We start from the raw sequence: 15019 nt of genomic DNA on the forward strand, positions 1-15019 counted from the left end.
CATTCTGCACCACCATCTATAAAATATAGACTCCTGATTCTACCCCTTGAGTCTTGTTCTTTCCATTGAGTTCCAGAGCTATACAAGTAGTTCAAACTGTTTTTGGATAATTTTACCCAGAAGTCTCCTTGGCACTTCAAACTTGACATGACTAAAACTGAACCTATTACTTTCCACTCATCTTACTCCTTGCTCTGTCCCCTACCATCTTCCACCATCCCAAGCCAAAACCTTCTTTTCCTTCTATGCCCCTTATCAAAACCAGAAACACATGAATGGTTTTCAAGTCTTCTCTTTCCCTAACCCACATCAAATTATCACCTTGTCTCCTAGATTCTTCCATTTGCAATCCCATGGCTTAAGATGAAGACAACATTGACTCTGACGAATGCAATATCTTCCTCACTGGCTTTCTTGCCCCACTACAAGTTATCTACCCCCAAACCTAGTGTTCTTGTTCAAAGGCACATCTGATATTGCCATCTTTCTACTTAAAATCCTTCAATGATTTCCAAAAGTGCTCAGGAAAAAAAATATACTTTAGCAAGACATCCATTGTCCATATTGCTAATTGTAACTGACCCCTCAACATCCTTCCCAATCCTATTCCCTGTGAAAGAACAAAATTTTGGTTGAGTAAATGTGAAGCTCCAATTGGCTTTATTAAGCAGTATGTGAGTCAGGCAGCATATCATCTAGCAAATAGAAAGGCTCTCTGAGGAGTTGCACAAAATGGAAAGTTTTTATAGGAAGGAGGTGGGCAAGGGAGTTATTGGCAAAAGAAAACAAAAGATTTTTTCAGGCAACTCCCTAAGGAGGAAGAGGAGGGGGTCTTTTCATGTGGATTACCTCATCTTCTTTTGGGGGGATAGAGAGGACCCCGTGATAGATTCTCTCACTGATACTGACCAGAAAATTTCTGACTGACTGGTTAAAACTACATTTCTGGGGGAGGTTGAAATTGCAACTGGGTGAGGAATTGACCCTCGTGTGGTGCCATGGCCTAGCATGAGTGACTCCATTTTGCACCTGTGATTTTCTTTTTGACACCTTCTATGATACAACAAAGAGATTTTAGAAATGGACACTTACTTCCGAGGTAGATCCTGCTTAGTCTACCCCAAAATGATGACCTCATCACCCTTGTCAATGATTGATTTGGGATTCCCAGGGCCGAGACAATTGATGCTGGGGGTCCTGCTGGTAACATTTATTGATGGAGCCATGGGTATGGTGCCTAAGTTGATCCAATCTAAGACTGAAATGAAAAGTTTCATTCCACAATTAGGAGAGTTCTTTCTCTTCCCATGTTGCAGTAAACAAACAAACAAACAAAATGTAATCTTGGGTGTGATCTTAATAGGCTGTTACCTTATTCTTGATTATTCTTGGCTGCTATCTTAGTAGGCTGAAGTTAGTACTGTGGAGAACAAAACAAAATAATGGAAGAAACCAACTAAGCCTGAACATGCTGTGACTTATTTTTTTAAGCTGATTTGAAATCATCCTAAACATTATAAGGCTCTTCATGATCTAGTCCCTAATTACCTTTCCAGTGGTATCGTTCTTATTTGTCTTCTTACACTCAAAGTGTCATTTGAGGACCAGCAGCATTGGTATCACCAGAGAACTGAGTAGAAATACAGAACCTCAGGCCCCACCCTAGACCTGCTGAATCAGAATCTGCATTTTAATAAGATTCCGAGGTGGCCATGTGCGCATTCAAGTTTGAGCAGTGCTGGTCTTGACCAGTGGTTCTCCAAGCACGGCTCTCAGACTGGCAGCATGAGCATCAATTATCACCTGCTAACTCATTAGGAATACACATGCTCAGGCCCCGGGGACGACTGAATCAGAACCCCTGGGGTGGCGTTCCCAGCAATCTGTGCTTTGGTTTGTTTTCATTTATTTCACATTTTTTTAAATTTAAATTCAATTAATTAACATATAATGTTTGTCTCAGGGGTACAGGTCTGTGATTCATCAGTCTTATATAATACCTAGTGCTCATTACAACACATACCCCCCCAATGTCCATCACCCAGTTACCCCACGACTCCACCTTTCTCCCCTCCAGCAACCCTCAGTTTGTTTCCTACGATTAAGAGTCTCTTATGCTTTGTCTCCCTCTCTGATTTCATCTTGTTTCATTTTTCCTCTCTTCCCCTGTGATCCTCTGCCTTGTTTCTTAAATTCCACATATCAGTGAGATTATATGATAATTGTCTTTCTCTCATTGACTTACTTTGCTTAGCATAATACCCTCTAGTTCCATCCATGTCATTGCAAATGGCAAGATTTCTTTCTGATGGCTGCATAATATTCCATTGTGTGTGTGTGTGTGTGTGTGTGTGTGTGTGTGTGTACATACACCACATCTTCTTTATTCATTCATCTGTTGGTGGACATCTGGGTTCTTTCCATAGTTTGGCTATTGTGGACAATGATGCCATAAACATTGGGGTGCAGCTGCCCCTACAGATAACTGCATTTGTATCTTTGGGGTAAATACCCAGAGCGGTCTGTGTTTTAATGGCTTTGTCACTTCTCCTCCAATACAAGGCATAGGATTTCCATTTTAGGTGTTGTTGAGACTATCTGGCTCCAGAGCACTCTTTGAGAACTGCTGGTCTATATCACTGTTTCCTAAACTTACTATACAAAGAAATCACCCAGGGAACCTTAGAAATGACTGACGTCTGCATGCCGCTCCCAGAGAATTTGGACTCAGGTGCAGAGTGGAACCTGGGCACTAGGGCATTTTCAAAGCTCTCCAGGTGATTCTAACTTCCAGCCATTTTGAGACCACTAACCATACTGAACTGCTTTTGCTGTTTCTCCGAAACCACAAAGCTTTCTTTTTCTGTACCAAATCATTTATTTTCTCCCTCTCATCTTTCCTTTCCTTACCTGACTGGCTGGTATTTGCTTTTCACAACATGGTGCAGGTGTTACTTCCTGCCAGAGGTTTTCTCTGAAGGCCGAGTTGGGGATAAGGGCCTCTGCCATGTACCTGTGGTAACCAGAGCAGTTGTCCCACTGTGTTCCATTTTATTTCTTCTGACCTGTCTTCCTCACAGAATTATAGTCTTTTTGAGTGTGGGAAGCCAGCCATACACACCATGTCCTTCCTTGTATCTTAACAAAACCTGGCACAAAAAAGGGGGACTCATTAAGCATTTGTTGAATAAATGCGCTAGGGCAGAAATCGTATCTTCTACTTTCTTGGTGATTATCATCGCTCCTCAAAAAATACTTTCTGGATTTTTTATCATTGCTTCTTAAAGTAACTCGTTTCATTGAAAAGCCCCCAAATAAAACCAGCAAAATGTTATAAATATAGGAAAATGAGGGGAAAATAAAACTAGGGAAACTTGGATAACGCCATCAATTAACTGCTGTGTGAGGGCTGCACGTTGTGTAAACTGGGTGATTTTTCACTGGGGCCCGGATGTGGGTTCTGACTAAGACTGGATTACCTGATGACTATATATAGTATCAGTATGGTTAAGAGCCTGGGTTGGGGGCAGACAATTCCAGATGTGCCACTTACTCACTGTGTGTCTCTCCTCAGCTCGTTGACTTCCTTCAGCCTCAGGGTCCTTACCTCTAAGGAGGCGTTGTGATGTCTACCTCACAGGGGTACGTGAGGCTTCAATGACACGATATTTTCCAGGTATGTAGCACAATGCTTGGCACCTAACCAGTGCTCCATGTGTGGAAGTAAAAGCTAATAGAGTATTTCCAAATTCTATTTACACTTGTGAGTAGAGTTTGGTGCCAAACTCTTTGCTGTTTTCTGGTGTCTTTGTTGATCAAATTATTCTCAAAATATCAGCTTGGTCTCCTTGGGTTCTTTGCATTTTATGTTTAACTCCTGATTATCCAGGAGCGAAAGCTGCCTCACACCTACTCCTCCACTGGCATTCCTACAAACCTATGCTCTTATAGACACCAGTTTCACTTCTCTCTCCAGAACAATAGGTGCATTGCAAAGTAAGGAAAACCCGCAAAAGATGGTCGGCAGGAACGGAAGGATGGGGGACCTAATTTGTGGAATACTGGATCACAAGCAACACATTATTGATTCTAATCGAAAGTCCAAGGATGTCAACCTCCCCAGCAGTGCAACCAACCTGTGCAAGAGGAAAGGAGCCGAGCAATTTCCCTGCAGGTTGAGTGTAGCCCTCAGCTATAAAATAGAGCCCTTTGTGTGCTGAATGCTGAACGAGGGTACATTAAGACAAGAAATGTTCATTTATAGGCATCAATAAAGTGAAAGCATAAGCTGCAGGAACAGAATTGAGCTGGTCAAGGACAGCTAATTCCTGCAAATACCTTGTTACTCATTGAATGTAAATGATCTACTTCTGCATTTTATCATGTTTACACAGTGATATTTTGTGGAGGCTGCTTCCAGGTTTATGTGTATTTTTAATCTGGGAAAGTCCAGGGCTTATTCACTCCTATGTTGAATAAAAGGTCACCGGTAAAAATCAGGAACTAATCTAAAACAAGAGAGGGATGGCAAGTTTTGGCAAGCGTGTACCAACATATTTCAATATATTTTTTTTAAAAACTCCATTGTCTCGAAACAAGAAATGGCTTCTCATATTGCAAATAAAAGAGCAGATATTTCAATGAGGTAAGCGACAACAACAAAAAAGCAAGACCTCAAATGGTGCCCTCTACTTTTATTAGATCCATGGGGAAGTAAGTACCTCGGCATGGATGTGGAGGATAAAATGGAGTGAAATCAGAAGAAAAGGAGCAGAACCTCAAACTTTGGGTATCATATTTTATTAAATTCTCTACCATCCTATGAAGCTGTTACTGTGCATTATCCCCACTTTACAGATAAAGAACCTGAAGACGAGCAAGCCTGATTCATTGGCCTAAGACTCACACAGCTAGGAAGCCTCAGGTTTGTCACCAAGCTTGGGTCTAGCAGCCTGGTCGAATCCTGAGCGTTCCTCTCTGCTCTGAATATTTTTTTGTTTCTTTGGGAAAAAAAAAATTTTTGTGGGCATGTGTGTGTTTTCTTTATTCATCGTACCCCTCAACACCTGCAGTAAAGAGTTCATCAGCACATGGTGTCTAGACAAGGGTTGGAGTTCTTAGGTCTGTCTACTAGTCGTGCGACCTTTGACAAATTTGTTAAATTTTGTGAATGTCAGTTGCCTTATGTATAAAATGGGATAATATTAGGAGCAAGATTGTAGAACAGATAAAAATAACAATCATGCGAAGCCCCAAGCAGAGCTCGGCATATGATAAATGTCCAAGAAAAGTTAACTATTGCTTGTAAGTGGGTTCTATGCGCAAGGCTTCGGGTAAGGTGCTTATAGAGGATAACAGTTGAAAAAGACTATTGTCCTTGAGGAAATTGGTCAGAAAATAGAGGGAACTTGCCTTTGGATATAGCCCAGCGGTCTTGTTAATAAAGAGAAGAGACATTTGAGAGGACTGGAATCTGTATACTGAGTAAACATGGGTGTTACATAACTGAAAAAGATCATCACTTTCCATGGAATGTTTACAGCATTAAAATTCATCCCATTGAATTTCAGATCATTAATATTATCACACGGAAATTCTTTTTTTAAGGATAGAGACAAAAATTTTGTCTCCCAAATGACAGACACAGAGTGGTTGAGAAAGTTAAGAAGGACAATGAGTGAATTTATTTATAAATTCATGAATGTGAATTTACTCTTCATATACAAGAATAAATATATATATGGGATAGATAAATAGATAAAATATGTAATCTAAAATCTGTTTTGTGATGCAACATTTCTAATGTCAATATTCCTGGCAAGGCATTAGCAAATTAAAAAATTTTTTATTAATCCTTTTGCTGCCTTGACCTGTTCTCAACCACACCCCTGAGAGACATTCAGTTCTTCTAGAGGAAGGAACAGAAGGTCACAGGAAAAAAAAAAAAAAAGTACTCTACAATTCTCCAAACCTATGCTTTTGCATTTCTAGTCTCTTTCCCATTAGCTTTAAAAAAGAGAAAAAAAAGGCATTGGTCACAGTCTTCAATTGAATAAAAGACTGAGTAGTGAAAACTTTTATCAAAATAGGTTTGATTTGCCCAGAACCCTCAAATAAAAGGTATACCTTCAATAAAGCAATTTGTAGGAAACTTCTTTTCTGAACATTTTCCATCCAGGTATTACGTGGAATAATCCACTTGGGTATTAGATTATGGGGACACTGGTGGACGAATGTGTATTTTGACAATTCCTCCTACTCGACGGCAAGTACGCAGTTGAGTAACATGTCCTCTTCTTCTTAGGCCGGATTTCCCTGAGCAAAACCGTAAACTAGCTAAAGATTATTTTCCAGGACTCTTCTCTCTGCCTCACAAGCTTTGTACACTTTTCCCTTTACGCCTTGCCACTTCTGTAAGTCCCAAGTACCTCGAGCACCCACGACCCGCATCACAGAAAGAGCACAATCCCGTGAGGACAGTGTTTGTGCTCTTTTCATTCTTCTCTTAACTCAGACCTGCTCTTCTACTCACATTTAAAGACTCCTTCATACTAAGCTGTGACTGTTGATAAGGCCACCACTTTTGCCCTTCCTGGCGTATTTAGCAAGTGATAAGAAGCCTTAGGCAAATAAATGAGGTCTAATGTGTCATTGCAAACACTAAGTGCGCAGATATGAAATGTATTTACTGGGGAGGTGGGCTAGCGGGGGAACTTTTGGCTGAGCCACAGCAAAACAGCCACTAATCCGTGTGTGCTTAAGGCAGGTACTGTCTCATACTTGGGAGTTCGGGTCTTCTTTGTTTCCACTTTTAAAACCTACACTCACGAAGAAAAATATCTCCTTCACCTTCCTGGAGAGGGCAGGGAGATGGCCCCAAACTCCACGTAAGGCAATGATGATGACAGGATCTCTGCTTTAGATCTGATTGAGAACCTGCGAGCCCCGAGGGCAGGGTGTTCTCAGACAGAGGGACTGAGCCACTGTGTGCTCACTCACTGGCGTTCACAGAGCACCCAAGTGACTCCTGCTGGTTTGGGGAGGCAACATAGAAGGGTGGAGAATGGCAGGAGCTAATCCTCCTGAAATTTCCCTCCTGTGGGGTAAAGCAGAAACCCCTTCCCTCTGTGGAGCTGAGGAGCCAGGAGTGGCAACAAATCCCTTCCTGAAGGCCAGCTTTAGGACAGCCTCTGCCCTGTGCGCTTCGCGGATCTTATCCTGCGTGTGCCTGGCAAGGCAAGGAAGGCGGTGTTACGACCCCCAGGGCGAAGATGTGTCTCCTGAGGCGAGCAGTTTGCAGGCCGCATTCTGCTGGTAAACGGAATAACCAGTATCTAAACAGAGTTTGTTGCGGCCTTAAAGCGAATGCTCTTTCACTGGGCTAACGTTTTAAATATCTTCAACCTTCTGTAACAAAGACGAAGGCTATAGCTTTGCCAATGTATTTTATCGTTTCTTTTTTAACCTCTATCGTTGAGACCTTCGCAGTTACAACCTTCTACCTAGATCCTTGGGCAACAAATGGAGAAGAAACCGCTTCCAAGTTTGGTAGACAGTTTTTGTTTTTTCTCTCTCTCTCTCATCATAAACCCCAAAATGCCATGACTACACCATTTATCAACAACCGACTGAGGCCACTCAGTCCTCACACGGACATCAAACATGTCCTATTTGTGAATTGATGCCAACAGGCCGATGGCATTACCTTAAATCTGAGGTCGAGGAATCTCTCATCGATAATATATTCAAAAGAAGTAAGACTAGAAGAAATATGATGGAGAGTCCTTTCGTTGATAAGGAAGTGAAGAGATACAAACACCAGCGCCTCATGAAGCTTTATGGAGCAGTTAACCTTGAGACTTGGCCGTAGGTAAAGATCAAACTGCAACTTCTGGTTAACAGGTTTATAGAGCTTTACAAATACCTTGGTTTCACTATTTGTGCTTTTATCTACTTCTGGACTTTATTACTGCTCTCTGTCCAGTGATAGTCTTTATATACACAGAATGCCAGGAGATTAAACAATGAAAAGAAGTCAAAAGGTTTCCTTTGTTATCTTTAATGTCTTCAGGTTTTAATAGCGAGGCACACCTTCCACCAGTTAGAGATCCACCGAAAATGCAACCCGTCTCCCCTGCGAGGGTGACAGGTATTTCACAAGTCACGGTCCCCAGAGAAAGGCAAAGAAACCATCATAGCAGTAGCTCTCCGGGGTCATGGTGGAAAACAACTAGCCCGTAATTAGCAATTCATTCCCATGCACAAGATCTAAATAACTACCTCATGTGATGCAGTTGACATATTGGTTCATAAATACATCACAGTTACACGTCGTAAAAGAGGGACTATTGTTTTGATCTGATGTGAATAATGGCAGCCACATCAATGTAGAAGATGAATTTTTAAAAAGGAAATGCAAAATATTTAGGCCCCATCTGGGCTGAATGATTCCAGTATTACAGAAGCCTTCACAAAAGACAGGAAATGACAATTTTAGAGTAAAACACACGGTTATTGGAAGAAGAAAGAAGACAACAACTAATGGTGTGAGGAGGCGGCCTGTTCTCACTCGCCTTGGCTGTGAGGGAGTACTGTGTAAGCGCAAGCCTTCTGCTCCTGAGGCGCCTTCGATCACAGGGGCAAGCTACCCAGCCCTGTGAATGCTACGACTTTAGGGAAATCAACATTTCTGACTAGAAAATTAAGCTTCTCATCTACGATTCTACCCACTCAGCAAGAGCTATAGTCAACACATTTTTTTACTTGAAGAAAACTATTTTCTGATTGCAGTGAATTTTGTATACCAGCTGTCATTCTGAGTTTCAAACTTCTTTATTATATGTTTTTAAAACCCACTCATAAGCAAAGAATCAAACGAAAACTATTTTTTTAAAGATTTTGTTTTTAAGTCATCTCACACCCCATGAGGGGCTCAAACTCACAACCCCAAGATCAAGAGTCACATGCCCCACCAACAGAGCCAGCCAGGTGCCCTGAAAGCTATTTCTAAATAAAGACTCATATACCAGGTATAGTATCAATTTAGGGTTTTCCACATGTGAATTGTCTTGAAGATTTTCTTTGGAAAGATGCAGAAGTATTGAAGTAACAGAAATAAAAAGACTTTTCTTACTGTCATAAGACTGTGTGGATTGAAATCATGAAAAGAAAATCGAATGCTAACAAGTGTGGGCGCTAGCAGACAGTCTGAGCAGAAACTTTCAGGTAAATTTGCACCCTGTAATTTTAACAATTTGTGAACTTTTGACAATATTGTCTACCCATAAAGTGCTTCGATATGTTGATAAAAGTGCATTTTCTAATTTTAAAAAAATTCATATTTTACCATAACAATATATATATAGGGACGTTCCAGTGAAAGATTATTGAATACATTTGATAAGTCTCCTACTGATGTTAATTTTGACTTGAATAATTTTAAATTATTAGTTATTTTATCATGCTCTTTCTTTAAGAAAATCAAATATATTTGTGTGTGTGTACATGCATGTGTAAGAGAGTGCATTTAAAACATGATTTAATTTCAAAAAAATTTACCAGAACGTTCATCTTTAGAAATAAAAATATCACTCACCCTCTGTTACCTACATAATAAAGACCAAATTCCAGAATTTAGTCTTTATAGTCCTCTGTGATCTAGTACAAAAGTACATTTTCAATTTCATTGTTTCTATTCTCCTTGTTAAGATCCTTTCCATAAATTGGATCATTTATGTAGCCATCAAATATATATTGAGTGCCAGCTTACCATGTGCCAGGCTCTATGGATTCAAGACAAATAAAGTACAATTTCTGCTCTCAAGCAGCTCACAACCTAGCTAAAAAGAAGATATGTAACCAGCTATTTGCAACATTATAAGTGCAATATTCAATGCATGTTGAAGGCATAAGAGGAAATCCTATAGTCACTTCCTAGCTGGATAGGCAATAGATTCAGAGAAGATTATATAGGGGAAGTAATGAGTACATTAGAATTCACTAAATAGACACACAGAAATAATGCTCTAGGCTAGGGTGACATGCATGCAGGCATGAAATTTTGAGATAAGAATGTAGGTCTATTCCAGATGTTTGACTGTTGCTAGAACACAGAGTGCAGGGGTTCACCATCTCCCCAATATCATCCATCTATTCAGTTCTTTGTTCATGGCTCCTTCTGCCATTTCTGCAGGTTGGAGTGAATAATGTTGGTTGTTCCCGGGAACCTAATGACTTTGACATGACCTTAGACTAGAGTTTGTCAACCTCAGCACTCCTGACAGTTTAGACAGAAGAATCCTTTGTTACGGGGACTGTCCTGAGCACTGCTGGATGTTTAGTAGTATTCTGGGATTGTACCCACTGGACGAGTAGCACCGCTTGTCCCAGTCATGACAATCAGAAATGTCTCCAGTCATTGACAAATGTCACTCCGTGGGGCAAATCGTGCCCCCGTTGAGAACCACTGTCTTAGATCTATGTGTTCACATGGTCACTTTAATATTGGCAAGAGTTATAACCTTACTTGATAGGAATGATTATAAGAAAAAAAAAATCCATCATATCCCGAAGTCTTTAGGACTATATGGGTATGATGAAGTGTAGAAAGACTCAAATAAGTAGAATTACACTGGGAGTCTATATGTGTATAGAAGGGTATGTACAGACTTCCCTGAGAATATGGAAAAATTAGATAATAAAAAAAATTAGCCTAGGGATGTGACATACATAACCACACAGTTAATCACTCTTGCTAAGTTATAGATTTCTTATTCTACATTATAAATAGAGCTCCATGCTTATAACCCAATAGGTTTCCCATCCGTGTTAATACTATATCAGTATCTCAAAGGAGATCTCTAGTTTATGCAACTTCAACCATCTGAGAAGGTAATCCCCACACTGTTTGAAATGTTCTAATTGTTTCCTTTTAAATCCAAGACAGTTTATGATAAAGCATAGAAATATTTGAGAATCATAATCATGGTGTTAGTATTTTTATGTAAGAAATTAATGCATAGGGGCGCCTGCATGCCTCAGTCGGTTAAGCGTTTGTCTTTGGCTCAGGTCATGATCCCAGGGTCCTGGGATGGAGTCTGGAGTCCCACATTGGGCTCCCGGCTCAGTGGGGAGTCTGCTTCTCCCTCTACCCTTCCCCCCATTAAGGATCTCTCTCTCACTCTCTCTCTCAAATAAATAAATAAATAAAATCTTTTTTAAAAATTGCGCATATTTGACACATGTAATAACTAAGAGAATAACTAATGGAGTATGTCCTGCTAGAAGCTAACCTTATGAATCTAATTGGAAATATGTAACTTAAGCAATGACTTAATTTTTTTAAATTTTAAGTTGACATCATATAACATTTATATGCAAAATCAGAACATTTAGAGAATTTAAGAATCACCATATCTAAAGTTTAATAGATTTATGAAAACATTTAGTTCTTGGGGCTTGTTGTTCATCCATTAAAGTTCTTAAAATAGAAAGCATATAAATTAAATTTATCGGTTCAGTTTTTAATGTTCAAAGGGATTTAATTGCTTTGAGCATCTACAAACAAGTGTTACATTTGCTAGATTTATAACTACAATAATATTATTTGGGTGCTGAAGAACTAAGCTTTGGAATCTTTACTTCAGTAATTATATATTTATTTTAAAAATGAAATAACTTCTGCAGGGACTCTTTTAAGACTTTAAACTCAACATTTAGGGCCCCCCAAAACCTCAAGGCTATAACAAAACCCACATAGAAGGATAAAGTAACCTTTTGTAATGGTGAACAAATTTCACATTACCAACCACGGGAGAAACCTGCCCCCATATCCCTCCTATGCAATGCACTAAGGAGTTTACATTACCTGTGTAGTGTTCCTGCTAACAAATGTTTAATCTGAATCTAATCATAAGGAAACAAATCTAAATTGAAGGACACATTCAAAACAACTGTCCTAGATCCTTTGTAACTATCAAAGTCATGAAAGACCACCATCAAAACAAACAAGCAAAAAACTAAACGAACAAAAGCACCAATAAAGAAACACAAAAAGAATAGGAAAAAAGGGGGAAGGTGGAGAAGGCTAGTGATTCATGTGACTCTTGACTGCATCTGGGTCCCCAAACTAAAAATCTGTAAAGAACATAATGAAGACATTTTTACAACTCTGATGAGAAGATATCCTTGTTAAGGGACAGGTGCTGAAATATTCAGGGGGAGGAGTCTAAAAGACATCCACAATTTGCGCTTAAACAGTTAAAAAATGTGTACAGACAGTACGCTAGCTGACTCTAGCTGATGGGTACATGGATGTTCCCTGTTGTATTTTTGAGCTTTTCTGTAGGTTTTAAAATTTTCAAAACAAACCATTGACTAAAAACCACAAGTCACATTGAACCCATTTAATTCCCCTACAAAGCTCATGAGCCTCAGGAGAAGTTGACCCCAACCCACGGCACGAGGGAACCGGCCTTGTCTAAGGGTTCCCTTGCCAAAGACTGGCTCAGGGCTGGGCTTGTTTCTGAATTGGGACCAATGAAACAGGAAGAGATGGTTGTTACAGGTTTTCCTTCCTGTTGCTGCTTCTGGGAGCAAGCCTCTCTTTTCCTCTGTTACGCTCGTACGTGGGTATGAGGCCTGGGACTTTTGCAACCATCTCGCTGCCAGCCTGAAGTAGAAGCTGCCAAGAGGAACAAGGATGACAGGAGTTTCAGGGGTAAATCAAGGCTGAAACGATTACGGTACCTTTGGTCTTCTAGTTATGGGAATCAAATGACTTAAGCCTGTTGAAATACTATAGCCGAACACATCTGACACGAGCCACATCCCTCATGAAATGACCTTCCTATCTCCATTTCAAACTGTAACTGGCAGCAGAGTTTTCAAAATGTTTGGATGGGTCCTATACAGGAAAAGGTAAGACTGTTAGGTCGATGAGATGAGAACTAGCCTGAACAATCAAATAGAGGGAGGCATTAGTCAGGGTTCTCTTGAGAAACAAACCCAGCAGGGTGTGTGTGTGTGTGTGTGTGTGTGTGTGTATCTCTATATCTCTATCCTCTACATCTCTATCTATAGATGGATTTATTTTAAGGAATTGGCTCACACAACTGCAGAGGCGTGGTAAGTCCAAAATATGATGGGAGTGGGCTGGCAGGCTAGGGATTTAGTGACTCAGGGAAGAGTTGCAGTTCAAATCCAAAGGTGTCTGCTGCCAGAATTCCTTCTTTCTTCGGGGCAGGCAGTCTTTGTTCTATTAAGCACCTGTCTGATTGAAAGAAGCCCATCTACATTATGGAGGGTAATTTGCTTTACTCAAAGTCCACTATTTAAATGTTAAATTTATCCAAAAACACACCTTCGCAGAAACAACCCAAATAATGTTTGGCCAAATATCTGAGGACCATAGCGCAGCCAGTTTGACATACAAAATTAATCATCACAATGGATACACTGCTCAGTGTGAGAAATGAACACGCTGGGATTTGTCCTGGGAGATGCTGGGCAGGACAAAAGGAGAGAGATAGACCAGTTAACCAGAGGTTTTCAAACTTTACTTTTTACACTGGGTCTCCTCACTCTCATGCCCGTGTATACATAACAAAAACAAAAGCTACTCTTCATCTTCTCTGCTCTTTCTTCTCTTCCTTTCTCTTCCATTCCATCCCATACCATCCTATCCTATATCGTCCCATTTCATTCTTTACCTAATTTTGGAAAATGTTCAACTTGACCCATTAAATGAATTTAATTGCCACTACTGGGTCACAAAGCTTCAGTTTGCAAACAATAAACATACAGTTTACACATGCTTGTGTTTGTGTATGTGTGCACTTGTGTAGTAAATCAAGAAGAGGCTGACAGGACAGAAGACACATCAGACCTTAAAATGACCCCAAAACCAAGAGACGGAGTTGATTCTGATAATGCAAGCAGCCCTGCCCCCTTTCCTCCCAGGGCTGCATACACCCTCAAGTTCACAGAAATCTTGGGGAGGGCTTTGGTATGGAATTGGGCATTGGAGCATCCGCATGCTATATAGATATCAGGGAACATGGAGGCCCAGCTGATTACTTGTGTTACGGAAGCCATTTTGTCTACCTTTAGACCTCTGTGACACTGTAGCCAGTTCTGGTGGGCTAATCCATTTATGTTTTCTTTCTTTCTTGGGCAGAGGGAGAAGCACACTCCCCGCTGAGCAGGGAGCCAAATGAGGGACTAGATCCCAGGACCCTGGGATCATGGCCTGAGCCGAAGGCAAATGCTTAACCGACTGAGCCACCCAGACGCCCCTCATTCATGTTTTCTACTATAGAAATTGTGTATTTATCTACCCTAGTAGGATGTAACCTACTTTAGGTTAGAGCTTATGTCTTAGGTATAAATTTTATGTCTTATATTAATTAGTATAATACCTACACAGACTAATAACTCAAATATGCACTTTTCCTTATTTTATACATGTAAAAATTGTTACTAGTGAACATAATAACATTGATGTGTCATGCATTAGTGTCTGAACAAATAAACTTTATGAAATTTCCCAACCACTCCCCCATATGTTAGATATATTGACTATAACTTAAACATTAATATATAGAATATTGTTATATATATTACGTAAGAATCAACAATCAATGCATAAGTGACTGTGTGGATTCACGTTAAACATATTACAAATCAATGGCTCCAAATCGGCAATGAAAGGTGAAGTAGGGTCCAGAGACCCTAGTTTAGCAACAGAATGTACTGGCCACACTAATGTCCGCTTGAAGAGCCCTGAGGATGATCGACCATGTTAACCCTCATGACTGCATCTACCACCCGACTTGGTCTGTGATCAAGCTCAAGAGTTCAGAGGAGTCTGGGGCAGCAGCAAAGCCACTCTCGAGGTGCTGGAACTGACCTGAATCTTTGGTGCAGTCTCAAAGCTTCAAGGGACATGGATATCACAGGCGCTCTTGGCACAGACCTGCAGGTCCTTGCAATCCTCTCCAGAGTAATGGATCCCAATATT

This window comes from Ailuropoda melanoleuca, chromosome 7, assembly GCF_002007445.2.
Source record: "Ailuropoda melanoleuca isolate Jingjing chromosome 7, ASM200744v2, whole genome shotgun sequence".
In the NCBI taxonomy this organism is placed as follows: domain Eukaryota; kingdom Metazoa; phylum Chordata; class Mammalia; order Carnivora; family Ursidae; genus Ailuropoda; species Ailuropoda melanoleuca.